A 26,115-nucleotide genomic window follows, 5' to 3' on the forward strand; every position below is an offset into this window, starting at 1 on the left:
AATAAAAAAAGTTATTTTCTTCTTTACGGAAAAGTGTAACTGCTTTAAAAAAGACACCAAGAGCCTCATTCCGTGACAGCGAACTGAATCCAGACCGCAGCACTGAGAGCTTCGAATTTTAATCACCAGACCACCAGGGAAGTTGTTAGATGTACCTCCACGTGTCCTGCTGTCCCGCATCATCATCAGGCTTGATCTTCGATTGCTGACTGAAGTGTTCCCCAGGCAGTCGCCATCTCTTATGGTCTCACGATTCCACGTAAATCTCGTGAACAGATGCCAATGCACCATCAACTCTCGAGCGAGCTCCCGGTGTTGGAGGTGCCAGGATAGCAGGACACGTGGAGGCACCTCCAACAGCTTCACTGGTAGTCTAGTGGTTAGGATTTGCCATTTCACCGCAGCGGCCTGGGTAAGAATCCCTGTCAAAGAACACTTTTTACGTAAATAAAAAAGTTAACAATTTTTTTACTTAAAACTTTCGTGACTGCAGGAGTTCATATTCTTGGTTCGTTAGGTAAAGTCATGTAAATAAAAAACAAAAAATAATAAAAAATGCATTTAAAAAGAATAAAAATAAAATAAATATAAAAATGCATTGAAAATTATGAAAGAAAAAAACCAACAATAAAAAGAGTTAAATACAATTAAAAATGCGAAGGTTTTTTGCTTTTATTATTTTCAATTAATTTTTAATTTTGTCTTCGTATGTTTTTATTGTATGGTTTTTTGCTTTAATGATTTTCCATTGATTTTTTATTTTTGTTGCTATGAAAAAATATTGTCCTTTGTATTTTGTTTGCTTTTTATTTCTATTTACGTGACTTTATCGAATTAATCAATAATATACATACTTTTAATTCAGGCATTCGTGGAACTGCTTTGAAAATGAAACCAAAATACTATTTCCCTCACGGGGGATTCGAGCCCGAGTGGGGGCGGAGGGAGCGCCAAAACCTAACCAGTTGACACACCAGAGAAATTGGTGATTGTGCCTCCACGTGTCCTGCTGTCCCGCATTATCACCAGGCTTGAACTTCTACTGCTGACCGAAGGTGTTCCTAGGCAGTCGCCATCTCTTATGGTATCACGATTCCACAGTCAATCCCGTGAACAGATTCCATTGATCCATCAACTCTCGAGCGAGCTACCGGTGTTGGAGGTGCCAGGACAGCAGGACATGTGGAGACACCTTAACCAGCTTCCCTGGTGGTCTAGTGGTCAGGATTCGGCGCTCTCACCGCCGCGGCCCGGGTTCGATTCCCGGTCAGGGAACTCTTTTTTATAAGCAATAAAAAAAGTTATTTTCTTCTTTACGGAAAAGTGTAACTGCTTTAAAAAAGCCACCAAGAGCCTCATTCCGTGACAGGGAACTGAATCCAGACCGCAGCACTGAGAGCTTCGAATTTTAATCACCAGACCACCAGGGAAGTTGTTAGATGTACCTCCACGTGTCCTGCTGTCCCGCATCATCATCAGGCTTGATCTTCGATTGCTGACTGAAGTGTTCCCCAGGCAGTCGCCATCTCTTATGGTCTCACGATTCCACGTAAATCTCGTGAACAGATTCCAATGCACCATCAACTCTCGAGCGAGCTCCCGGTGTTGGAGGTGCCAGGATAGCAGGACACGTGGAGGCACCTCCAACAGCTTCACTGGTAGTCTAGTGGTTAGGATTTGCCATTTCACCGCCGCGGCCTGGGTAAGAATCCCTGTCAAAGAACACTTTTTACGTAAATAAAAAAGTTAACTATTTTTTTACTTAAAACTTTCGTGACTGCAGGAATTCATATTCTTGGTTCGTTAGGTAAAGTCAAGTAAATAAAAAACAAAAAATAATAAAAAATGCATTTCAAAAAAATAAAAATAAAATAAATATAAAAATGCATTGAAAATTATGAAAGAAAAAAACCAACAATAAAAACAGTTAAATACAATTAAAAATGCGAAGGTTTTTTGCTTTTATTATTTTCAATTAATTTTTAATTTTGTCTTCGTATGTTTTTATTGTATGGTTTTTTGCTTTTATGATTTTCCATTCATTTTTTATTTTTGTTGCTATGAAAAAATATTGTCCTTTGTATTTTGTTTGCTTTTTATTTCTATTTACGTGACTTTACCGAATTAATCAATAATATACATACTTTTAATTCAGGCATTCGTGGAACTGCTTTGAAAATGAAACCAAAATACTATTTCCCTCACGGGGATTCGATCCCGAGCGGGGGCGGAGGGAGCGCCAAAACCTAACCAGTTGCCACACCAGAGAAATTGGTGATTGTGCCTCCACGTGTCCTGCTGTCCCGCATTATCACCAGGCTTGAACTTCTACTGCTGCCCGAAGGTGTTCCTAGGCAGTCGCCATCTCTTATGGTATCACGATTCCACAGTCAATCCCGTGAACAGATTCCATTGATCCATCAACTCTCGAGCGAGCTCCCGGTGTTGGAGGTGCCAGGACAGCAGGACATGTGGAGACACCTTAACCAGCTTCCCTGGTGGTCTAGTGGTTAGGATTCGGCGCTCTCACCGCCGCGGCCCGGGTTCGATTCCCGGTCAGGGAACTCTTTTTTATAAGCAATAAAAAAAGTTATTTTCTTCTTTACGGAAAAGTGTAACTGCTTTAAAAAAGACACCAAGAGCCTCATTCCGTGACAGCGAACTGAATCCAGACCGCAGCACTGAGAGCTTCGAATTTTAATCACCAGACCACCAGGGAAGTTGTTAGATGTACCTCCACGTGTCCTGCTGTCCCGCATCATCATCAGGCTTGATCTTCGATTGCTGACTGAAGTGTTCCCCAGGCAGTCGCCATCTCTTATGGTCTCACGATTCCACGTAAATCTCGTGAACAGATGCCAATGCACCATCAACTCTCGAGCGAGCTCCCGGTGTTGGAGGTGCCAGGATAGCAGGACACGTGGAGGCACCTCCAACAGCTTCACTGGTAGTCTAGTGGTTAGGATTTGCCATTTCACCGCAGCGGCCTGGGTAAGAATCCCTGTCAAAGAACACTTTTTACGTAAATAAAAAAGTTAACAATTTTTTTACTTAAAACTTTCGTGACTGCAGGAGTTCATATTCTTGGTTCGTTAGGTAAAGTCATGTAAATAAAAAACAAAAAATAATAAAAAATGCATTTAAAAAGAATAAAAATAAAATAAATATAAAAATGCATTGAAAATTATGAAAGAAAAAAACCAACAATAAAAATAGTTAAATACAATTAAAAATGCGAAGGTTTTTTGCTTTTATTATTTTCAATTAATTTTAAATTTTGTCTTCGTATGTTTTTATTGTATGGTTTTTTGCTTTTATGATTTTCCATTCATTTTTTATTTTTGTTGCTATGAAAAAATATTGTCCTTTGTATTTTGTTTGCTTTTCATTTCTATTTACGTGACTTTACCGAATTAATCAATTATATACATACTTTTAATTCAGGCATTCGTGGAACTGCTTTGAAAATGAAACCAAAATACTATTTCCCTCACGGGGATTCGATCCAGAGCGGGGGCGGAGGGAGCGCCAAAACCTAACCAGTTGCCACACCAGAGAAATTGGTGATTGTGCCTCCACGTGTCCTGCTGTCCCGCATTATCACCAGGCTTGAACTTCTACTGCTGACCGAAGGTGTTCCTAGGCAGTCGCCATCTCTTATGGTATCACGATTCCACAGTCAATCCCGTGAACAGATTCCATTGATCCATCAACTCTCGAGCGAGCTCCCGGTGTTGGAGGTGCCAGGACAGCAGGACATGTGGAGACATCTTAACCAGTTTCCCTGGTGGTCTAGTGGTTAGGATTCGGCGCTCTCACCGCCGCGGCCCGGGTTCGATTCCCGGTCAGGGAACTCTTTTTTATAAGCAATAAAAAAAGTTATTTTCTTCTTTACGGAAAAGTGTAACTGCTTTAAAAAAGCCACCAAGAGCCTCATTCCGTGACAGGGAACTGAATCCAGACCGCAGCACTGAGAGCATCGAATTTTAATCACCATACCACCAGGGAAGTTGTTAGATGTACCTCCACGTGTCCTGCTGTCCCGCATCATCATCAGGCTTGATCTTCGATTGCTGACTGAAGTGTTCCCCAGGCAGTCGCCATCTCTCATGGTCTCACGATTCCACGTAAATCTCGTGAACAGATTCCAATGCACCATCAACTCTCGAGCGAGCTCCCGGTGTTGGAGGTGCCAGGATAGCAGGACACGTGGAGGCACCTCCAACAGCTTCACTGGTAGTCTAGTGGTTAGGATTTGCCATTTCACCGCAGCGGCTTGGGCAAGAATCCCTGTCAAAGAACACTTTTTACGTAAATAAAAAACTTAACTATTTTTTTACTTAAAACTTTCGTGACTGCAGGAATTCATATTCTTGGTTCGTTAGGTAAAGTCATGTAAATAAAAAACAAAAAATAATAAAAAATGCATTTAAAAAGAATAAAAATAAAATAAATATAAAAATGCATTGAAAATTATGAAAGAAAAAAACCAACAATAAAAAGAGTTAAATACAATTAAAAATGCGAAGGTTTTTTGCTTTTATTATTTTCAATTAATTTTTAATTTTGTCTTCGTATGTTTTTATTGTATGGTTTTTTGCTTTTATGATTTTCCATTCATTTTTTATTTTGTTGCTATGAAAAAATATTGTCCTTTGTATTTTGTTTGCTTTTTATTTCTATTTACGTGACTTTACCGAATTAATCAATAATATACATACTTTTAATTCAGGCATTCGTGGAACTGCTTTGAAAATGAAACCAAAATACTATTTCCCTCACGGGGATTCGATCCCGAGCGGGGGCGGAGGGAGCGCCAAAACCTAACCAGTTGCCACACCAGAGAAATTGGTGATTGTGCCTCCACGTGTCCTGCTGTCCCGCATTATCACCAGGCTTGAACTTCTACTGCTGACCGAAGGTGTTCCTAGGCAGTCGCCATCTCTTATGGTATCACGATTCCACAGTCAATCCCGTGAACAGATTCCATTGATCCATCAACTCTCGAGCGAGCTCCCGGTGTTGGAGGTGCGAGGACAGCAGGACATGTGGAGACACCTTAACCAGCTTCCCTGGTGGTCTAGTGGTTAGTATTCGGCGCTCTCACCGCCCCGGCCCGGGTTCGATTCCCGGTCAGGGAACTCTTTTTTATAAGCAATAAAAAAAGTTATTTTCTTCTTTACGGAAAAGTGTAAATGCTTTAAAAAAGACACCAAGAGCCTCATTCCGTGACAGGGAACTGAATCCAGACCACAGCACTGAGAGCTTCGAATTTTAATCACCAGACCACCAGGGAAGTTGTTAGATGTACCTCCACGTGTCCTGCTGTCCCGCATCATCACCAGGCTTGATCTTCGATTGCTGACTGAAGTGTTCCCCAGGCAGTCGCCATCTCTTATGGTCTCACGATTCCACGTAAATCTCGTGAACAGATTCCAATGCACCATCAACTCTCGAGCGAGCTCCCGGTGTTGGAGGTGCCAGGATAGCAGGACACGTGGAGGCACCTCCAACAGCTTCACTGGTAGTCTAGTGGTTAGGATTTGCCATTTCACCGCAGCGGCCTGGGTAAGAATCCCTGTCAAAGAACACTTTTTACGTAAATAAAAAAGTTAACTATTTTTTTACTTAAAACTTTCGTGACTGCAGGAATTCATATTCTTGGTTCGTTAGGTAAAGTCATGCAAATAAAAAACAAAAAATAATAAAAAATGCATTTAAAAAGAATAAAAATAAAATAAATATAAAAATGCATTGAAAATTATGAAAGAAAAAAACCAACAATAAAAAGAGTTAAATACAATTAAAAATGCGAAGGTTTTTTGCTTTTATTATTTTCAATTAATTTTTAATTTTGTCTTCGTATGTTTTTATTGTATGGTTTTTTGCTTTTATGATTTTCCATTCATTTTTTATTTTTGTTGCTATGACAAAATATTGTCCTTTGTATTTTGTTTGCTTTTTATTTCTATTTACGTGACTTTACCGAATTAATCAATAATATACATACTTTTAATTCAGGCATTCGTGGAACTGCTTTGAAAATGAAACCAAAATACAATTTCCTTCACGGGGATTCGATCCCGAGCGGGGGCGGAGGGAGCGCCAAAACCTAACCAGTTGCCACACCAGAGAAATTGGTGATTGTGCCTCCACGTGTCCTGCTGTCCCGCATTATCACCAGGCTTGAACTTCTACTGCTGACCGAAGGTGTTCCTAGGCAGTCGCCATCTCTTATGGTATCACGATTCCACAGTCAATCCCGTGAACAGATTCCATTGATCCATCAACTCTCGAGCGAGCTCCCGGTGTTGGAGGTGCCAGGACAGCAGGACATGTGGAGACACCTTAACCAGCTTCCCTGGTGGTCTAGTGGTTAGGATTCGGCGCTCTCACCGCCGCGGCCCGGGTTCGATTCCCGGTCAGGGAACTCTTTTTTATAAGCAATAAAAAAAGTTATTTTCTTCTTTACGGAAAAGTGTAACTGCTTTAAAAAAGACACCAAGAGCCTCATTCCGTGACAGGGAACTGAATCCAGACCGCAGCACTGAGAGCTTCGAATTTTAATCACCAGACCACCAGGGAAGTTGTTAGATGTACCTCCACGTGTCCTGCTGTCCCGCATCATCATCAGGCTTGATCTTCGATTGCTGACTGAAGTGTTCCCCAGGCAGTCGCCATCTCTTATGGTCTCACGATTCCACGTAAATCTCGTGAACAGATTCCAATGCACCATCAACTCTCGAGCGAGCTCCCGGTGTTGGAGGTGCCAGGATAGCAGGACACGTGGAGGCACCTCCAACAGCTTCACTGGTAGTCTAGTGGTTAGGATTTGCCATTTCACCGCAGCGGCCTGGGTAAGAATCCCTGTCAAAGAACACTTTTTACGTAAATAAAAAAGTTAACTATTTTTTTACTTAAAACTTTCGTGACTGCAGGAATTCATATTCTTGGTTCGTTAGGTAAAGTCATGTAAATAAAAAACAAAAAATAATAAAAAATGCATTTAAAAAGAATAAAAATAAAATAAATATAAAAATGCATTGAAAATTATGAAAGAAAAAAACCAACAATAAAAAGAGTTAAATACAATTAAAAATGCGAAGGTTTTTTGCTTTTATTATTTTCAATTAATTTTTAATTTTGTCTTCGTATGTTTTTATTGTATGGTTTTTTGCTTTTATGATTTTCCATTCATTTTTTATTTTTGTTGCTATGAAAAAATATTGTCCTTTGTATTTTGTTTGCTTTTCATTTCTATTTACGTGACTTTACCGAATTAATCAATTATATACATACTTTTAATTCAGGCATTCGTGGAACTGCTTTGAAAATGAAACCAAAATACTATTTCCCTCACGGGGATTCGATCCCGAGCGGGGGCGGAGGGAGCGCCAAAACCTAACCAGTTGACACACCAGAGAAATTGGTGATTGTGCCTCCACGTGTCCTGCTGTCCCGCATTATCACCAGGCTTGAACTTCTACTGCTGACCGAAGGTGTTCCTAGGCAGTCGCCATCTCTTATGGTATCACGATTCCACAGTCAATCCCGTGAACAGATTCCATTGATCCATCAACTCTCGAGCGAGCTCCCGGTGTTGGAGGTGCCAGGACAGCAGGACATGTGGAGACACCTTAACCAGCTTCCCTGGTGGTCTAGTGGTTAGGATTCGGCGCTCTCACCGCCGCGGCCCGGGTTCGATTCCCGGTCAGGGAACTCTTTTTTAGAAGCAATAAAAAAAAGTTATTTTCTTCTTTACGGAAAAGTGTAACTGCTTTAAAAAAGACACCAAGAGCCTCATTCCGTGACAGGGAACTGAATCCAGACCGCAGCACTGAGAGCTTCGAATTTTAATCACCAGACCACCAGGGAAGTTGTTAGATGTACCTCCACGTGTCCTGCTGTCCCGCATCATCATCAGGCTTGATCTTCGATTGCTGACTGAAGTGTTCCCCAGGCAGTCGCCATCTCTTATGGTCTCACGATTCCACGTAAATCTCGTGAACAGATTCCAATGCACCATCAACTCTCGAGCGAGCTCCCGGTGTTGGAGGTGCCAGGATAGCAGGACACGTGGAGGCACCTCCAACAGCTTCACTGGTAGTCTAGTGGTTAGGATTTGCCATTTCACCGCAGCGGCCTGGGTAAGAATCCCTGTCAAAGAACACTTTTTACGTAAATAAAAAAGTTAACTATTTTTTTACTTAAAACTTTCGTGACTGCAGGAATTCATATTCTTGGTTCGTTAGGTAAAGTCATGTAAATAAAAAACAAAAAATAATAAAAAATGCATTTAAAAAGAATAAAAATAAAATAAATATAAAAATGCATTGAAAATTATGAAAGAAAAAAACCAACAATAAAAAGAGTTAAATACAATTAAAAATGCGAAGGTTTTTTGCTTTTATTATTTTCAATTAATTTTTAATTTTGTCTTCGTATGTTTTTATTGTATGGTTTTTTGCTTTTATGATTTTCCATTCATTTTTTATTTTTGTTGCTATGAAAAAATATTGTCCTTTGTATTTTGTTTGCTTTTCATTTCTATTTACGTGACTTTACCGAATTAATCAATTATATACATACTTTTAATTCAGGCATTCGTGGAACTGCTTTGAAAATGAAACCAAAATACTATTTCCCTCACGGGGATTCGATCCCGAGCGGGGGCGGAGGGAGCGCCAAAACCTAACCAGTTGACACACCAGAGAAATTGGTGATTGTGCCTCCACGTGTCCTGCTGTCCCGCATTATCACCAGGCTTGAACTTCTACTGCTGACCGAAGGTGTTCCTAGGCAGTCGCCATCTCTTATGGCATCACGATTCCACAGTCAATCCCGTGAACAGATTCCATTGATCCATCAACTCTCGAGCGAGCTCCCGGTGTTGGAGGTGCCAGGACAGCAGGACATGTGGAGACACCTTAACCAGCTTCCCTGGTGGTCTAGTGGTTAGGATTCGGCGCTCTCACCGCCGTGGCCCGGGTTCGATTCCCGGTCAGGGAACTCTTTTTTATAAGCAATAAAAAAAAGTTATTTTCTTCTTTACGGAAAAGTGTAACTGCTTTAAAAAAGACACCAAGAGCCTCATTCCGTGACAGGGAACTGAATCCAGACCGCAGCACTGAGAGCTTCGAATTTTAATCACCAGACCACCAGGGAAGTTGTTAGATGTACCTCCACGTGTCCTGCTGTCCCGCATCATCATCAGGCTTGATCTTCGATTGCTGACTGAAGTGTTCCCCAGGCAGTCGCCATCTCTTATGGTCTCACGATTCCACGTAAATCTCGTGAACAGATTCCAATGCACCATCAACTCTCGAGCGAGCTCCCGGTGTTGGAGGTGCCAGGATAGCAGGACACGTGGAGGCACCTCCAACAGCTTCCCTGGTGGTCTAGTGGTTAGGATTCGGCGCTCTCACCGCCGCGGCCCGGGTTCGATTCTCGATCAGGGAACACTTTTTATAAACAATAAAAAAAGTAATTTTCTTCTATACGGAAAAGTTTAACTGCTTTAAAAAATACACCAAGAGCCTCATTCCGTGACCGGGAACTAAACCCTGACGGCAGCACTGAGAGCTTCGAATTTTAATCACCAGACCACCAGGGAAGTTGTTAGATGTACCTCCACGTGTCCTGCTGTCCCGCATCATCACCAGGCTTGATCTTCGATTGCTGACTGAAGTGTTCCCCAGGCATTCGCCATCTCTTATGGTCTCACGATTCCACGTAAATCTCGTGAACAGATTCCAATGCACCATCAACTCTCGAGCGAGCTCCCGATGTTGGAGGTGCCAGGACAGCAGGACATGTGGAGACATCTTAACCAGCTTCCCTGGTGGTCTAGTGGTTAGGATTCGGCGCTCTCACCGCCGCGGCCCGGGTTCGATTCTCGATCAGGGAACACTTTTTATAAACAATAAAAAAAGTAATTTTCTTCTATACGGAAAAGTTTAACTGCTTTAAAAAATACACCAAGAGCCTCATTCCGTGACCGGGAACTAAACCCTGACGGCAGCACTGAGAGCTTCGAATTTTAATCACCAGACCACCAGGGAAGTTGTTAGATGTACCTCCACGTGTCCTGCTGTCCCGCATCATCACCAGGCTTGATCTTCGATTGCTGACTGAAGTGTTCCCCAGGCATTCGCCATCTCTTATGGTCTCACGATTCCACGTAAATCTCGTGAACAGATTCCAATGCACCATCAACTCTCGAGCGAGCTCCCGGTGTTGGAGGTGCCAGGATAGCAGGACACGTGGAGGCACCTCCAACAGCTTCACTGGTAGTCTAGTGTTTAGGATTTGCCATTTCACGGCAGTGGCCTGGGTAAGAATCCCTGTCAAAGAACACTTTTTACGTAAATAAAAATGTTAACTATTTTTTTACTTAAAACTTTCGTGACTGCAGGAATTCATATTCTTGGTTCGTTAGGTAAAGTCACGTTAATCAAAAACAAAAAATAATAAAAAATGCATTGAAAAAGAATAAAATAAAAATAAATATAAAAATGCATTGAAAATTATGAAAGAAAAAAACCAACAATAAAAAGAGTTAAATACAATTAAAAATGCGAAGGTTTTTTGCTTTTATTATTTTCAATTAATTTTTAATTTTGTCTTCGTATGTTTTTATTGTATGGTTTTTTGCTTTTATGATTTTCCATTCATTTTTTATTTTTGTTGCTATGAAAAAATATTGTCCTTTGTATTTTGTTTGCTTTTTATTTCTATTTACGTGACTTTACCGAATTAATCAATAATATACATACTTTTAATTCAGGCATTCGTGGAACTGCTTTGAAAATGAAACCAAAATACTATTTCCCTCACGGGGATTCGATCCCGAGCGGGGGCGGAGGGAGCGCCAAAACCTAACCAGTTGCCACACCAGAGAAATTGGTGATTGTGCCTCCACGTGTCCTGCTGTCCCGCATTATCACCAGGCTTGAACTTCTACTGCTGACCGAAGGTGTTCCTAGGCAGTCGCCATCTCTTATGGTATCACGATTCCACAGTCAATCCCGTGAACAGATTCCATTGATCCATCAACTCTCGAGCGAGCTCCCGGTGTTGGAGGTGCCAGGACAGCAGGACATGTGGAGACATCTTAACCAGCTTCCCTGGTGGTCTAGTGGTTAGGATTCGGCGCTCTCACCGCCGCGGCCCGGGTTCGATTCTCGATCAGGGAACACTTTTTATAAACAATAAAAAAAGTAATTTTCTTCTATACGGAAAAGTTTAACTGCTTTAAAAAATACACCAAGAGCCTCATTCCGTGACCGGGAACTAAACCCTGACGGCAGCACTGAGAGCTTCGAATTTTAATCACCAGACCACCAGGCAAGTTGTTAGATGTACCTCCACGTGTCCTACTGTCCCGCATCATCACCAGGCTTGATCTTCGATTGCTGACTGAAGTGTTCCCCAGGCATTCGCCATCTCTTATGGTCTCACGATTCCACGTAAATCTCGTGAACAGATTCCAATGCACCATCAACTCTCGAGCGAGCTCCCGATGTTGGAGGTGCCAGGACAGCAGGACATGTGGAGACATCTTAACCAGCTTCCCTGGTGGTCTAGTGGTTAGGATTCGGCGCTCTCACCGCCGCGGCCCGGGTTCGATTCTCGATCAGGGAACACTTTTTATAAACAATAAAAAAAGTAATTTTCTTCTATACGGAAAAGTTTAACTGCTTTAAAAAATACACCAAGAGCCTCATTCCGTGACCGGGAACTAAACCCTGACGGCAGCACTGAGAGCTTCGAATTTTAATCACCAGACCACCAGGGAAGTTGTTAGATGTACCTCCACGTGTCCTGCTGTCCCGCATCATCACCAGGCTTGATCTTCGATTGCTGACTGAAGTGTTCCCCAGGCATTCGCCATCTCTTATGGTCTCACGATTCCACGTAAATCTCGTGAACAGATTCCAATGCACCATCAACTCTCGAGCGAGCTCCCGGTGTTGGAGGTGCCAGGATAGCAGGACACGTGGAGGCACCTCCAACAGCTTCACTGGTAGTCTAGTGTTTAGGATTTGCCATTTCACGGCAGTGGCCTGGGTAAGAATACCTGTCAAAGAACACTTTTTACGTAAATAAAAATGTTAACTATTTTTTTACTTAAAACTTTCGTGACTGCAGGAATTCATATTCTTGGTTCGTTAGGTAAAGTCATGTTAATAAAAAACAAAAAATAATAAAAAATGCATTGAAAAAGAATAAAATAAAAATAAATATAAAAATGAATTGAAAATTATGAAAGAAAAAAACCAACAATAAAAAGAGTTAAATACAATTTAAAATGCGAAGGTTTTTTGCTTTTATTATTTTCAATTAATTTTTAATTTTGTCTTCGTATGTTTTTATTGTATGGTTTTTTGCTTTTATGATTTTCCATTCATTTTTTATTTTTGTTGCTATGAAAAAATATTGTCCTTTGTATTTTGTTTGCTTTTCATTTCTATTTACGTGACTTTACCGAATTAATCAATAATATACATACTTTTAATTCAGGCATTCGTGGAACTGCTTTGAAAATGAAACCAAAATACTATTTCCCTCACGGGGATTCGATCCCGAGCGGGGGCGGAGGGAGCGCCAAAACCGAACCAGTTGCCACACCAGAGAAATTGGTGATTGTGCCTCCACGTGTCCTGCTGTCCCGCATTATCACCAGGCTTGAACTTCTACTGCTGACCGAAGGTGTTCCTAGGCAGTCGCCATCTCTTATGGTATCACGATTCCACAGTCAATCCCGTGAACAGATTCCATTGATCCATCAACTCTCGAGCGAGCTCCCGGTGTTGGAGGTGCCAGGACAGCAGGACATGTGGAGACACCTTAACCAGCTTCCCTGGTGGTCTAGTGGTTAGGATTCGGCGCTCTCACCGCCGCGGCCCGGGTTCGATTCTCGATCAGGGAACACTTTTTATAAACAATAAAAAAAGTAATTTTCTACTATACGGAAAAGTTTAACTGCTTTAAAAAATACACCAAGAGCCTCATTCCGTGACCGGGAACTAAACCCTGACGGCAGCACTGAGAGCATCGAATTTTAATCACCAGACCACCAGGGAAGTTGTTAGATGTACCTCCACGTGTCCTGCTGTCCCGCATCATCACCAGGCTTGATCTTCGATTGCTGACTGAAGTGTTCCCCAGGCATTCGCCATCTCTTATGGTCTCACGATTCCACGTAAATCTCGTGAACAGATTCCAATGCACCATCAACTCTCGAGAGAGCTCCGGATGTTGGAGGTGCCAGGACAGCAGGACATGTGGAGACATCTTAACCAGCTTCCCTGGTGGTCTAGTGGTTAGGATTCGGCGCTCTCACCGCCGCGGCCCGGGTTCGATTATCGATCAGGGAACACTTTTTATAAACAATAAAAAAAGTAATTTTCTTCTATACGGAAAAGTTTAACTGCGTTAAAAAATACACCAAGAGCCTCATTCCGTGACCGGGAACTAAACCCTGACGGCAGCACTGAGAGCTTCGAATTTTAATCACCAGACCACCAGGGAAGTTGTTAGATGTACCTCCACGTGTCCTGCTGTCCCGCATCATCACCAGGCTTGATCTTCGATTGCTGACTGAAGTGTTCCCCAGGCATTCGCCATCTCTTATGGTCTCACGATTCCACGTAAATCTCGTGAACAGATTCCAATGCACCATCAACTCTCGAGCGAGCTCCCGGTGTTGGAGGTGCCAGGATAGCAGGACACGTGGAGGCACCTCCAACAGCTTCACTGGTAGTCTAGTGTTTAGGATTTGCCATTTCACGGCAGTGGCCTGGGTAAGAATCCCTGTCAAAGAACACTTTTTACGTAAATAAAAATGTTAACTATTTTTTTACTTAAAACTTTCGTGACTGCAGGAATTCATATTCTTGGTTCGTTAGGTAAAGTCACGTTAATAAAAAACAAAAAATAATAAAAAATGCATTGAAAAGAATAAAATAAAAATAAATATAAAAATGAATTGAAAATTATGAAAGAAAAAAACCAACAATAAAAAGAGTTAAATACAATTAAAAATCCGAAGGTTTTTTGGTTTTATTATTTTCAATTAATTTTTAATTTTGTCTTCGTATGTTTTTATTGTATGGTTTTTTGCTTTTATGATTTTCCATTCATTTTTTATTTTTGTTGCTATGAAAAAATATTGTCCTTTGTATTTTGTTTGCTTTTCATTTCTATTTACGTGACTTTACCGAATTAATCAATAATATACATACTTTTAATTCAGGCATTCGTGGAACTGCTTTGAAAATGAAACCAAAATACTATTTCCCTCACGGGGATTCGATCCCGAGCGGGGACGGAGGGAGCGCCAAAACCTAACCAGTTGCCACACCAGAGAAATTGGTGATTGTGCCTCCACGTGTCCTGCTGTCCCGCATTATCACCAGGCTTGAACTTCTACTGCTGACCGAAGGTGTTCCTAGGCAGTCGCCATCTCTTATGGTATCACGATTCCACAGTCAATCCCGTGAACAGATTCCATTGATCCATCAACTCTCGAGCGAGCTCCCGGTGTTGGAGGTGCCAGGACAGCAGGACATGTGGAGACACCTTAACCAGCTTCGCTGGTGGTCTAGTGGTTAGGATTCGGCGCTCTCACCGCCGCGGCCCGGGTTCGATTCCCGGTCAGGGAACTCTTTTTTATAAGCAATAAAAAAAGTTATTTTCTTCTTTACGGAAAAGTGTAGCTGCTTTAAAAAAGACACCAAGAGCCTCATTCCGTGACAGGGAACTGAATCCAGACCGCAGCACTGAGAGCTTCGAATTTTAATCACCAGACCACCAGGGAAGTTGTTAGATGTACCTCCACGTGTCCTGCTGTCCCGCATCATCATCAGGCTTGATCTTCGATTGCTGACTGAAGTGTTCCCCAGGCAGTCGCCATCTCTTATGGTCTCACGATTCCACGTAAATCTCGTGAACAGATTCCAATGCACCATCAACTCTCGAGCGAGCTCCCGGTGTTGGAGGTGCCAGGATAGCAGGACACGTGGAGGCACCTCCAACAGCTTCACTGGTTGTCTAGTGGTTAGGATTTGCCATTTCACCGCAGCGGCCTGGGTAAGAATCCCTGTCAAAGAACACTTTTTACGTAAATAAAAAAGTTAACTATTTTTTTACTTAAAACTTTCGTGACTGCAGGAATTCATATTCTTGGTTCGTTAGGTAAAGTCATGTAAATAAAAAACAAAAAATAATAAAAAATGCATTTAAAAAGAATAAAAATAAAATAAATATAAAAATGCATTGAAAATTATGAAAGAAAAAAACCAACAATAAAAAGAGTTAAATACAATTAAAAATGCGAAGGTTTTTTGCTTTACTATTTTCAATTAATTTTTAATTTTGTCTTCGTATGTTTTTATTGTATGGTTTTTTGCTTTTATGATTTTCCATTCATTTTTTATTTTTGTTGCTATGAAAAAATATTGTCCTTTGTATTTTGTTTGCTTTTTATTTCTATTTACGTGACTTTACCGAATTAATCAATAATATACATACTTTTAATTCAGGCATTCGTGGAACTGCTTTGAAAATGAAACCAAAATACTATTTCCCTCACGGGGATTCGATCCCGAGCGGGGGCGGAGGGAGCGCCAAAACCTAACCAGTTGCCACACCAGAGAAATTGGTGATTGTGCCTCCACGTGTCCTGCTGTCCCGCATTATCACCAGGCTTGAACTTCTACTGCTGACCGAAGGTGTTCCTAGGCAGTCGCCATCTCTTATGGTATCACGATTCCACAGTCAATCCCGTGAACAGATTCCATTGATCCATCAACTCTCGAGCGAGCTCCCGGTGTTGGAGGTGCCAGGACAGCAGGACATGTGGAGACACCTTAACCAGCTTCCCTGGTGGTCTAGTGGTTAGGATTCGGCGCTCTCACTGCCGCGGCCCGGGTTCGATTCCCGGTCAGGGAACTCTTTTTTATAAGCAATAAAAAAAGTTATTTTCTTCTTTACGGAAAAGTGTAACTGCTTTAAAAAAGACACCAAGAGCCTCATTCCGTGACAGGGAACTGAATCCAGACCACAGCACTGAGAGCTTCGAATTTTAATCACCAGACCACCAGGGAAGTTGTTAGATGTACCTCCACGTGTCCTGCTGTCCCGCATCATCACCAGGCTTGATCTTCGATTGCTGACTGAAGTGTTCCCCAGGCAGTCGCCATCTCTTATGGTCTCACGATTCCACGTAAATCTCGTGAACAGATTCCAATGCACCATCAACTCTCGAGCGAGCTCCCGGTGTTGGAGGTGCCAGGATAGCAGGACTTGTGGAGGCACCTCCAACAGCTTTACTGGTAGTCTAGTGGTTAGGATTTGCCATTTCACCGCAGCGGCCTGGGTGAGAATCCTTGTCAAAGAACACTTTTTACGTAAATAAAAAAGTTAACTATTTTTTTACTTAAAACTTTCGTGACTGCAGGAATTCATAGTCTTGGTTCGTTAGGTAGTCACGTAAATAAAAAACAAAAAAATAATAAAAAATTTCAATTCAAAAGAAAAAAATAAAATAAATATAAAAATGCATTGAAAATTATGAAAGAAAAAAACCAACAATAAAAAGAGTTAAATACAATTAAAAATGCGAAGGTTTTTTGCTTTTATTATTTTCAATTAATTTTTAATTTTGTCTTCGTATTTTTTTATTGTATGGTTTTTTGCTTTTATGATTTTCCATTCATTTTTTTATTTTTGTTACTTAAAAAAAAACATTAGTATTTTGTTTACTTTTTATTTCTATTTACGTGACTTTACCGAATTAAACAGGACCCTGCGGGGTGGGCTGGTAGGAATAATACTTAGTACCGGTACAGGGATATCGACCGGGTATAGAGGAGTTAAAAAAAAAAATTACTGTATTCTAGTGTAATGTTAATTAAAAGTGTTTGTTTTGACAAGAAACGCTGTGAGATTTAAAGACTCCCAGTCTTTCATTTCCAAACGATCACATCTGAGATTAATTGACCACCACCTTTTGCACTAGGCCTCGCGAAGCCTCCCGCACTAGGCCTCGCGAAGCCTGCTGCACTAGGCCTCGCGAAGCCTGCTGCACTAGGCCTCGCGAAGCCTTCTCTGCAGTAGGCCTCGCGATGCCTTTTCTGCAGTAGGCCTCGCAAAGCCTGCCGCACTAGGCCTCGCGAAGCCTGCCGCACTAGGCCTCGCGCCGTGCTTTTCGTGCACAAATAAGGCGATTAAATGTATCTCGTCTCTGTGTTAATAAATGTATCTTGTCTCTGTGTTAAAAAAACGTGCTGCGTTTCATTAAATTAAATTTGAAGAGACGTTTAAAGTTTCACCGTGAGGCGCCGGAAGCGACGGCCATCTTGTTTAGTTCACAGATCGCAGGGGGCGCGGGCGGCCATCTTGTCGGACAGACGGACGGACGGACACATTAATCTATTGGTGGTCTGGTCCACTTCGTTCCTACCAGTATCAATACTATAAATACTTTACCGAATTAATCAATACTATAAATACTTTTAATTCAGGTATTCGTGGAACTGCTTTGAAAATGAAACCAAAATACTATTTCTCTTACGGGGATTCGATCCAGAGCGGGGGCCGAGGGAGCGCCAAAACCTAACCAGTTGCCACACCAGAGAAATTGGTGATTGTGCTTCCACGTGTCCTGTTTTCCCGCATTATCACCAGGCTTGAACTTCTACTCCTGACCGAAGGTTTTCCCAGGCAGTCGCCATCTCTTACGGTATCACGATTCCACAGTCAAACCCGTGAACAGATTCCATTGCTCCAACAACTCTCGAGCGAGCTCCCGGTGTTGGAGGTGCCAGGACAGCAGGACATGTGGAGGCACCTCCAACGGCTTTACTGGTAGTCTAGTGGTTAGGATTTGCCATTCCACTGCAGCGGCCTGGGTAAGAATCCCTGTCAAAGAACACTTTTTACGTAAATAAAAAAGTTTACTATTTTTTACTTTAAACTTTCGTGACTGCAGGAATTCATATTCTTGGTTCGTTAGGTAAAGTCACGTAAATAAAAAACAAAAAAATAATAAAAAATGCAATTAAAAAGAATAAAAATAAAATAAAGAAAAAATGCATAGAAAATAATGAAAGAAAAAAAACAACAATAAAAAGAGTTAAATAAAATAAAAAATGCGAAGGTTTTTTGCTTTTATCATTTTCAATTGATTTTTAATTTTGTCTTCGTATTTTTTTATTGTATGGTTTTTTGCTTTTATGATTTTCCATTCACTTTTTATTTTTGTTACTTTGAAAAAATATGGTCTTTTGTATTTTGTTTGCTTTTTATTTCTATTTACGTGACTTTACCGAATTAATCAATAACATGAATACTTTTAATTCAGGCATTCGTGGAACTGCTTTGAAAATGAAACCAAAATACTATTTCCCTTATGGGGATTCGATCCCGAGCGGGGGCGGAGTGAGCGCCAAAACCTAACCAGTTGCCACACCAGGGAAATTGGTGATTGTGCCTCCACGTGTCCTGCTGTCCCGCATTATCACCAGGCTTGAACTTCTACTGCAGACCGAAGGTTTTCCCAGGCAGTCGCCATCTCTTACGGTATCACGATTCCACAGTCAATCCCGTGAACAGATTCCATTGCTCCATCAACTCTCGAGCGAGCTCCCGATGTTGGAGGTGCCAGGACAGCAGGACATGTGGAGACATCTAAACCAGCTTCTCTGGTGGTCTAGTGGTTAGGATTCGGCGCTCTCACCGCCGCAGCCCGGGTTCGATTCCCGGTCATGGAACACTTTTTTTTATAAACAATAAAAAAAGTAATTTTCTTCTTTACGGAAAAGTTTAACTGCTTTAAAAAATACACCAAGAGCCTCATTCCGTGACCGGGAGCTAAACCCTGACGGCAGCACTGAGAGCTTCGAATTTTAATCACCAGACCACCAGGGAAGTTGTTAGATGTACCTCCACGTGTCCTGCTGTCCCGCATCATCACCAGGCTTGATCTTCGATTGCTGACTGAATTGTTCCCCAGGCATTCGCCATCTCTTATGGTCTCACGATTCCACGTAAATCTCGTGAACAGATTCCAATGCACCATCAACTCTCGAGCGAGCTCCCGGTGTTGGAGGTGCCAGGATAGCAGAACACGTGGAGGCACCTCCAACAGCTTCACTGGTAGTCTAGTGGTTAGGATTTGCCATTTCACCGCAGCGGCATGGGTAAGAATCCCTGTCAAAGAACACTTTTTACGTAAATAAAAAAGTTAACTATTTTTTTACTTAAAACTTTCGTGACTGCAGGATTTCATATTCTTGGTTCGTTAGGTAAAGTCACGTAAATAATAAACAAAAAATAATAAAAAATGCAATTAAAGAGAATAAAAATAAAATAAAGATAAAAATGCATTGAAAATTCTGAAAGAAAAAAACCAACAATAAAAAGAGTTAAATAAAATTAAAAATGCGAAGGTTTTTTGCTTTTATTATTTTCAATTAATTTTTAATTTTGTCTTCGTATTTTTTTATTGCATGGTTTTTTGCTTTTATGATTTTCCATTCAATTTTTTATTTTTGTTACTTTGAAAAAATATTGTCCTTTGTATTTTGTTTGCTTTTTATTTCTATTTACGTGACTTTACCGAATTAATCAATAATATACATACTTTTAATTCAGGCATTCGTGGAACTGCTTTGAAAATGAAACCAAAATACTATTTCCCTCACGGGGATTCGATCCAGAGCGTGGGCGGAGGGAGCGCGAAAACCTAACCCTTTGCCACACCAGGGAAATTGGTGATTGTGCCTCCACGTGTCCTGCCGTCCCGCATTATCACTGGGCTTGAACTTCTACTGCTGACCGAAGGTTTTCCCAGGCAGTCGCCATCTCTTACGGTATCACGATTCCACAGTCGATCCTGTGAACAGATTCCATTGCACAATCAACTCTCGAGCGAGCTCCCGGTGTTGGAGGTGCCAGGACAGCAGGACATGTGGAGACACCTCAACAAGCTTCCCTGGATGTCTAGTGGTTAGGATTCGGCGCTCTCACCGCCGTGGCCCGGGTTCGATTCCCAGTCAGAGAACACTTTTTTATAAACAATAAAACAAGTTATTTTCTTCTTTACGGAAAAGTTTAACTGCTTTAAAAAAGTACACCAAGAGCCTCATTCCGTGACCGGGAACTGAACACAGACCGCAGCACTGAGAGCTTCGAATTTTAATCACCAGACCACCAGGGAAGTTGTTAGATGTACCTCCACGTGTCCTGCTGTCCCGCATCATCACCAGGCTTGATCTTCGAATGCTGACTGAAGTGTTCCCCAGGCATTCGCCATCTCTTATGGTCTCACGATTCCACGTAAATCTCGTGAATAGATTCCAATGCACCATCAACTCTCGAGCGAGCTCCCGGTGTTGGAGGTGCCAGGATAGCAGGACACGTGGAGGCACCTCCAACAGCTTCACTGGTAGTCTAGTGGTTAGGATTTGCCATTCCACCGCAGCGGCCTGGGTAAGAATCCCTGTCAAAGAACACTTTTTACGTAAATAAAAAAGTTAACTATTTTTTACTTTAAACTTTCGTGACTGCAGGAATTCATATTCTTGGTTCGTTAGGTAAAGTCACGTAAATAAAAAACAAAAAATAATAAAAAACGCAATTAAAAAGAATAAAAATAAAATAAAGAAAAAATGCATAGAAAATAATGATAGAAAAAAAACAACAATAAAAAGAGTTAAATAAAATTAAAAATGCGAAGGTTTTTTGCTTTTATCATTTTCAATTGATTTTTAATTTTGTCTTCGTATTTTTTTATTGTAAGGTTTTTTGCTTTTATGATTTTCCATTCATTTTTTATTTTTGTTACTTTGAAAAATATTGTCCTTTGTATTTTATTTGCTTTTTATTTCTATTTACGTGACTTTACCGAATTAATCAATAATATAAATACTTTTAATTCAGGCATTCGTGGAACTGCTTTGAAAATGAAACCAAAATACTATTTCCTTTACGGGGATTCGATCCCGAGCGGGGGCAGAGGGAGCGCCAAAACCTAACCATTTGCCACACCAGGGAAATTGGTGATTGTGCCTCCACGTGTCCTGCTGTCCCGCATTATCACCGGGCTTGAACTTCTACTGCTGACCGAAGGTTTTCCCAGGCAGTCGCCATCTCTTACGGTATCACGATTCCACAGTCAATCCCGTGAACAGATTCCATTGCCCCATCAACTCTCGAGCGAGCTCTCGGTGTTGGAGGTGCCAGGACAGCAGGACATGTGGAGACACCTCAACCAGCTCCCCTGGTGGTCTAGTGGTTAGGATTCGGCGCTCTCACCGCCGCGGCCCGGATTCGATTCTCGGTCAGGGAACAATTTTTATAAATAATAAAAAAAGTAATTTTCTTCTTTACGGAAAAGTTTAACTGCTTTAAAAAATACACCAAGAGCCTCATTCCGTGACCGGGAACTGAACACTGAACACAGACCGCAGCACTGAGAGCTTCGAATTTTAATCACCAGACCACCAGGGAAGTTGCTAGATGTACCTCCACGTGTCCTGCTGTCCCGCATCATCACCAGGCTTGATCTTCGATTGCTGACTGAAGTGTTCCCCAGGCAGTCGCCAACTCTTATGGTCTCACGATTCCATGTAAATCTCGTGAACAGATTCCAATGCACCATCAACTCTTGAGCGAGCTCCCGGTGTTGGAGGTGCCAGGATTGCAGGACACGTGGAGGCACCTCCAACAGCTTCATTAGTAGTCTAGTGGTTAGGATTTGCCATTCCACCGCAGCGGCCTGGGTAAGAATCCCTGTCAAAGAACACTTTTACGTAAATAAAAAAGTTAACTATTTTTTTACTTAAAACTTTCGTGACTGCAGGAATTCATATTCTTGGTTCGTTAGGTAAAGTCACGTAAATAAAAAAATAATAATAAAAAATGCAATTAAAAAGAATAAAAATAAAATAAAGAAAAAATGCATAGAAAATAATGAAAGAAAAAAAACAACAATAAAAAGAGTTAAATAAAATTAAAAATGCGAAGGTTTTTTGCTTTTATCATTTTCAATTGATTTTTAATTTTGTCTTCGTATTTTTTTATTGTATGGTTTTTTGCTTTTATGATTTTCCATTCATTTTTTATTTTTGTTACTTTGAAAAAATATTGTCCTTTGTATTTTATTTGCTTTTTATTTCTATTTACGTGACTTTACCGAATTAATCAATAATATAAATACTTTTAATTCAGGCATTCGTGGAACTGCTTTGAAAATGAAACCAAAATACTATTTCCCTTACGGGGATTCGATCCCGAGCGGGGGCAGAGGGAGCGCCAAAACCTAACCATTTGCCACACCAGGGAAATTGGTGATTGTGCCTCCACGTGTCCTGCTGTCCCGCATTATCACCGGGCTTGAACTTCTACTGCTGACCGAAGGTTTTCCCAGGCAGTCGCCATCTCTTACGGTATCACGATTCCACAGTCAATCCCGTGAACAGATTCCATTGCCCCATCAACTCTCGAGCGAGCTCTCGGTGTTGGAGGTGCCAGGACAGCAGGACATGTGGAGACACCTCAACCAGCTCCCCTGGTGGTCTAGTGGTTAGGATTCGGCGCTCTCACCGCCGCGGCCCGGATTCGATTCTCGGTCAGGGAACAATTTTTATAAATAATAAAAAAAGTAATTTTCTTCTTTACGGAAAAGTTTAACTGCTTTAAAAAATACACCAAGAGCCTCATTCCGTGACCGGGAACTGAACACTGAACACAGACCGCAGCACTGAGAGCTTGGAATTTTAATCACCAGACCACCAGGGAAGTTGCTAGATGTACCTCCACGTGTCCTGCTGTCCCGCATCATCACCAGGCTTGATCTTCGATTGCTGACTGAAGTGTTCCCCAGGCAGTCGCCAACTCTTATGGTCTCACGATTCCATGTAAATCTCGTGAACAGATTCCAATGCACCATCAACTCTTGAGCGAGCTCCCGGTGTTGGAGGTGCCAGGATTGCAGGACACGTGGAGGCACCTCCAACAGCTTCATTAGTAGTCTAGTGGTTAGGATTTGCCATTCCACCGCAGCGGCCTGGGTAAGAATCCCTGTCAAAGAACACTTTTACGTAAATAAAAAAGTTAACTATTTTTTTACTTAAAACTTTCGTGACTGCAGGAATTCATATTCTTGGTTCGTTAGGTAAAGTCACGTAAATGAAAAAATAATAATAAAAAATGCAATTAAAAAGAATAAAAATAAAATAAAGAAAAAATGCATAGAAAATAATGAAAGAAAAAAAACAACAATAAAAAGAGTTAAATAAAATTAAAAATGCGAAGGTTTTTTGCTTTTATCATTTTCAATTGATTTTTAATTTTGTCTTCGTATTTTTTTATTGTATGGTTTTTTGCTTTTATGATTTTCCATTCATTTTTTATTTTTGTTACTTTGAAAAAATATTGTCCTTTGTATTTTATTTGCTTTTTATTTCTATTTACGTGACTTTACCGAATTAATCAATAATATAAATACTTTTAATTCAGGCATTCGTGGAACTGCTTTGAAAATGAAACCAAAATACTATTTCCCTTACGGGGATTCGATCCCGAGCGGGGGCAGAGGGAGCGCCAAAACCTAACCATTTGCCACACCAGGGAAATTGGTGATTGTGCCTCCACGTGTCCTGCTGTCCCGCATTATCACCGGGCTTGAACTTCTACTGCTGACCGAAGGTTTTCCCAGGCAGTCGCCATCTCTTACGGTATCACGATTCCACAGTCAATCCCGTGAACAGATTCCATTGCCCCATCAACTCTCGAGCGAGCTCTCGGTGTTGGAGGTGCCAGGACAGCAGGACATGTGGAGACACCTCAACCAGCTCCCCTGGTGGTCTAGTGGTTAGGATTCGGCGCTCTCACCGCCGTGGCCCGGATTCGATTCTCGGTCAGGGAACAATTTTTATAAATAATAAAAAAAGTAATTTTCTTCTTTACGGAAAAGTTTAACTGCTTTAAAAAATACACCAAGAGCCTCATTCCGTGACCGGGAACTGAACACTGAACACAGACCGCAGCACTGAGAGCTTCGAATTTTAATCACCAGACCACCAGGGAAGTTGCTAGATGTACCTCCACGTGTCCTGCTGTCCCGCATCATCACCAGGCTTGATCTTCGATTGCTGACTGAAGTGTTCCCCAGGCAGTCGCCATCTCTTATGGTCTCACGATTCCATGTAAATCTCGTGAACAGATTCCAATGCACCATCAACTCTTGAGCGAGCTCCCGGTGTTGGAGGTGCCAGGATTGCAGGACACGTGGAGGCACCTCCAACAGCTTCACTAGTAGTCTAGTGGTTAGGATTTGCCATTCCACCGCAGCGGCCTGGGTAAGAATCCCTGTCAAAGAACACTTTTACGTAAATAAAAAAGTTAACTATTTTTTTACTTAAAACTTTCGTGACTGCAGGAATTCATATTCTTGGTTCGTTAGGTAAAGTCACGTAAATAAAAAACAAAAAATAATAAAAAATGCAATTAAAAAGAATAAAAATAAAATAAAGAAAAAATGCATAGAAAATAATGAAAGAAAAAAAACAACAATAAAAAGAGTTAAATAAAATTAAAAATGCGAAGTTTTTTTGCTTTTATCATTTTCAATTGATTTTTAATTTTGTCTTCGTATTTTTTTATTGTATGGTTTTTTGCTTTTATGATTTTCCATTCATTTTTTATTTTTGTTACTTTGAAAAAATATTGTCCTTTGTATTTTGTTGGCTTTTTATTTCTATTTACGTGACTTTACCGAATTAATCAATAATATAAATACTTTTAATTCAGGCATTCGTGGAACTGCTTTGAAAATGAAACCAAAATACTATTTCCCTTACGGGGATTCGATCCCGAGCGGGGGCGGAGGGAGCGCCAAAACCTAACCATTTGCCACACCAGGGAAATTGGTGATTGTGCCTCCACGTGTCCTGCTGTCCCGCATTATCACTGGGCTTGAACTTCTACTGCTGACCGAAGGTTTTCCCAGGCAGTCGCCATCTCTTACGGTATCACGATTCCACTGTCAATCCCGTGAACAGATTCCATTGCCCCATCATCTCTCGAGCGAGCTCTCGGTGTTGGAGGTGCCAGGACAGCAGGACATGTGGAGACACCTCAACCAGCTTCCCTGGTGGTCTACTGGTTAGGATTCGGCGCTCTCACCGCCTCGGCCCGGGTTCGATTCCCGATCAGGGAACACTTTTATAAACAATAAAAAAGTAATTTTCTTCTTTACGGAAAAGTTTAACTGCTTTAAAAAATACACCAAGAGCCTCATTCCGTGACCGGGAACTAAACCCTGACGGCAGCACTGAGAGCTTCGAATTTTAACCACCATACCACCAGGGAAGTTGTTAGATGTACCTCCACGTGTCCTGCTGTCCCGCATCATCACCAGGCTTGATCTTCGATTGCTGACTGAAGTGTTCCCCAGGCATTCGCCATCTCTTATGGTCTCACGATTCCACGTAAATCTCGTGAACAGATTCCAATGCACCATCAACTCTCGAGCGAGCTCCCGGTGTTGGAGGTGCCAGGATAGCAGGACACGTGGAGGCACCTCCAACAGCTTCACTGGTAGTCTAGTGGTTAGGATTTGCCATTTCACCGCAGCGGCCTGGGCAAGAATCCCTGTCAAAGAACACTTTTTACGTAAATAAAAAAGTTACATTTTTTTTAACTTAAAACTTTCGTGACTGCAGGAATTCATATTCTTGGTTCGTTAAGTAAAGTCACGTAAATAAAAAGCGGCCTGGATAAGAATCCCTGTCAAAGAACACTTTTTACGTAAATAATAAAGTAAATTTTTTTTTTACTTAAAACTTTCGTGACTGCAGGAATTCATATTCTTGGTTCGTTAAGTAAAGTCACGTAATTAAAAAGCGGCCTGGGTAAGAATCCCTGTCAAAGAACACTTTTTACGTAAATAATAAAGTTAAATTTTTTTTACTTAAAACTTTCGTGACTGCAGGAATTCATATTATTGGTTCGTTAGGTAAAGTCACGTAAATAAAAAAAACAAAAAAATAATTAAAAAATTCAATTCAAAAGTAAAAAAATAAAATAAAGATGAAAATGCATTGA

At 41.2% G+C, this 26,115-nt stretch overlaps 15 non-coding genes across 15 annotated transcripts; all 15 read left to right on the forward strand.

The window, feature by feature from the left end:
- The first annotated feature begins 1,203 nt into the window (after positions 1–1,203).
- On the forward strand, positions 1,204–1,275 carry TRNAE-CUC (transfer RNA glutamic acid (anticodon CUC)). Its single transcript has one exon. It is a non-coding gene; the product is annotated as a tRNA-Glu (tRNA).
- Positions 1,276–2,492: 1,217 nt separating this feature from the next.
- Positions 2,493–2,564, forward strand: TRNAE-CUC (transfer RNA glutamic acid (anticodon CUC)). Its single transcript has one exon. It is a non-coding gene; the product is annotated as a tRNA-Glu (tRNA).
- A 1,217-nt stretch (positions 2,565–3,781) lies between these two features.
- TRNAE-CUC (transfer RNA glutamic acid (anticodon CUC)) lies at positions 3,782–3,853 on the forward strand. Its single transcript has one exon. It is a non-coding gene; the product is annotated as a tRNA-Glu (tRNA).
- Positions 3,854–5,069: 1,216 nt separating this feature from the next.
- On the forward strand, positions 5,070–5,141 carry TRNAE-CUC (transfer RNA glutamic acid (anticodon CUC)). The gene has a single exon. It is a non-coding gene; the product is annotated as a tRNA-Glu (tRNA).
- A 1,217-nt stretch (positions 5,142–6,358) lies between these two features.
- TRNAE-CUC (transfer RNA glutamic acid (anticodon CUC)) lies at positions 6,359–6,430 on the forward strand. The gene has a single exon. It is a non-coding gene; the product is annotated as a tRNA-Glu (tRNA).
- Positions 6,431–7,647: 1,217 nt separating this feature from the next.
- On the forward strand, positions 7,648–7,719 carry TRNAE-CUC (transfer RNA glutamic acid (anticodon CUC)). Its single transcript has one exon. It is a non-coding gene; the product is annotated as a tRNA-Glu (tRNA).
- A 1,218-nt stretch (positions 7,720–8,937) lies between these two features.
- TRNAE-CUC (transfer RNA glutamic acid (anticodon CUC)) lies at positions 8,938–9,009 on the forward strand. The gene has a single exon. It is a non-coding gene; the product is annotated as a tRNA-Glu (tRNA).
- A 378-nt stretch (positions 9,010–9,387) lies between these two features.
- Positions 9,388–9,459, forward strand: TRNAE-CUC (transfer RNA glutamic acid (anticodon CUC)). Its single transcript has one exon. It is a non-coding gene; the product is annotated as a tRNA-Glu (tRNA).
- A 376-nt stretch (positions 9,460–9,835) lies between these two features.
- TRNAE-CUC (transfer RNA glutamic acid (anticodon CUC)) lies at positions 9,836–9,907 on the forward strand. The gene has a single exon. It is a non-coding gene; the product is annotated as a tRNA-Glu (tRNA).
- Positions 9,908–11,123: 1,216 nt separating this feature from the next.
- On the forward strand, positions 11,124–11,195 carry TRNAE-CUC (transfer RNA glutamic acid (anticodon CUC)). Its single transcript has one exon. It is a non-coding gene; the product is annotated as a tRNA-Glu (tRNA).
- A 376-nt stretch (positions 11,196–11,571) lies between these two features.
- On the forward strand, positions 11,572–11,643 carry TRNAE-CUC (transfer RNA glutamic acid (anticodon CUC)). Its single transcript has one exon. It is a non-coding gene; the product is annotated as a tRNA-Glu (tRNA).
- Positions 11,644–12,859: 1,216 nt separating this feature from the next.
- TRNAE-CUC (transfer RNA glutamic acid (anticodon CUC)) lies at positions 12,860–12,931 on the forward strand. The gene has a single exon. It is a non-coding gene; the product is annotated as a tRNA-Glu (tRNA).
- Positions 12,932–14,594: 1,663 nt separating this feature from the next.
- On the forward strand, positions 14,595–14,666 carry TRNAE-CUC (transfer RNA glutamic acid (anticodon CUC)). The gene has a single exon. It is a non-coding gene; the product is annotated as a tRNA-Glu (tRNA).
- Positions 14,667–15,882: 1,216 nt separating this feature from the next.
- On the forward strand, positions 15,883–15,954 carry TRNAE-CUC (transfer RNA glutamic acid (anticodon CUC)). Its single transcript has one exon. It is a non-coding gene; the product is annotated as a tRNA-Glu (tRNA).
- A 2,750-nt stretch (positions 15,955–18,704) lies between these two features.
- TRNAE-CUC (transfer RNA glutamic acid (anticodon CUC)) lies at positions 18,705–18,776 on the forward strand. The gene has a single exon. It is a non-coding gene; the product is annotated as a tRNA-Glu (tRNA).
- Positions 18,777–26,115: the final 7,339 nt, after the last annotated feature.

Source organism: Lampetra planeri, chromosome 14 (assembly GCF_965212315.1).
Source record: "Lampetra planeri chromosome 14, kcLamPlan1.2.h2, whole genome shotgun sequence".
NCBI classification, from domain to species: Eukaryota; Metazoa; Chordata; class Hyperoartia; order Petromyzontiformes; family Petromyzontidae; genus Lampetra; species Lampetra planeri.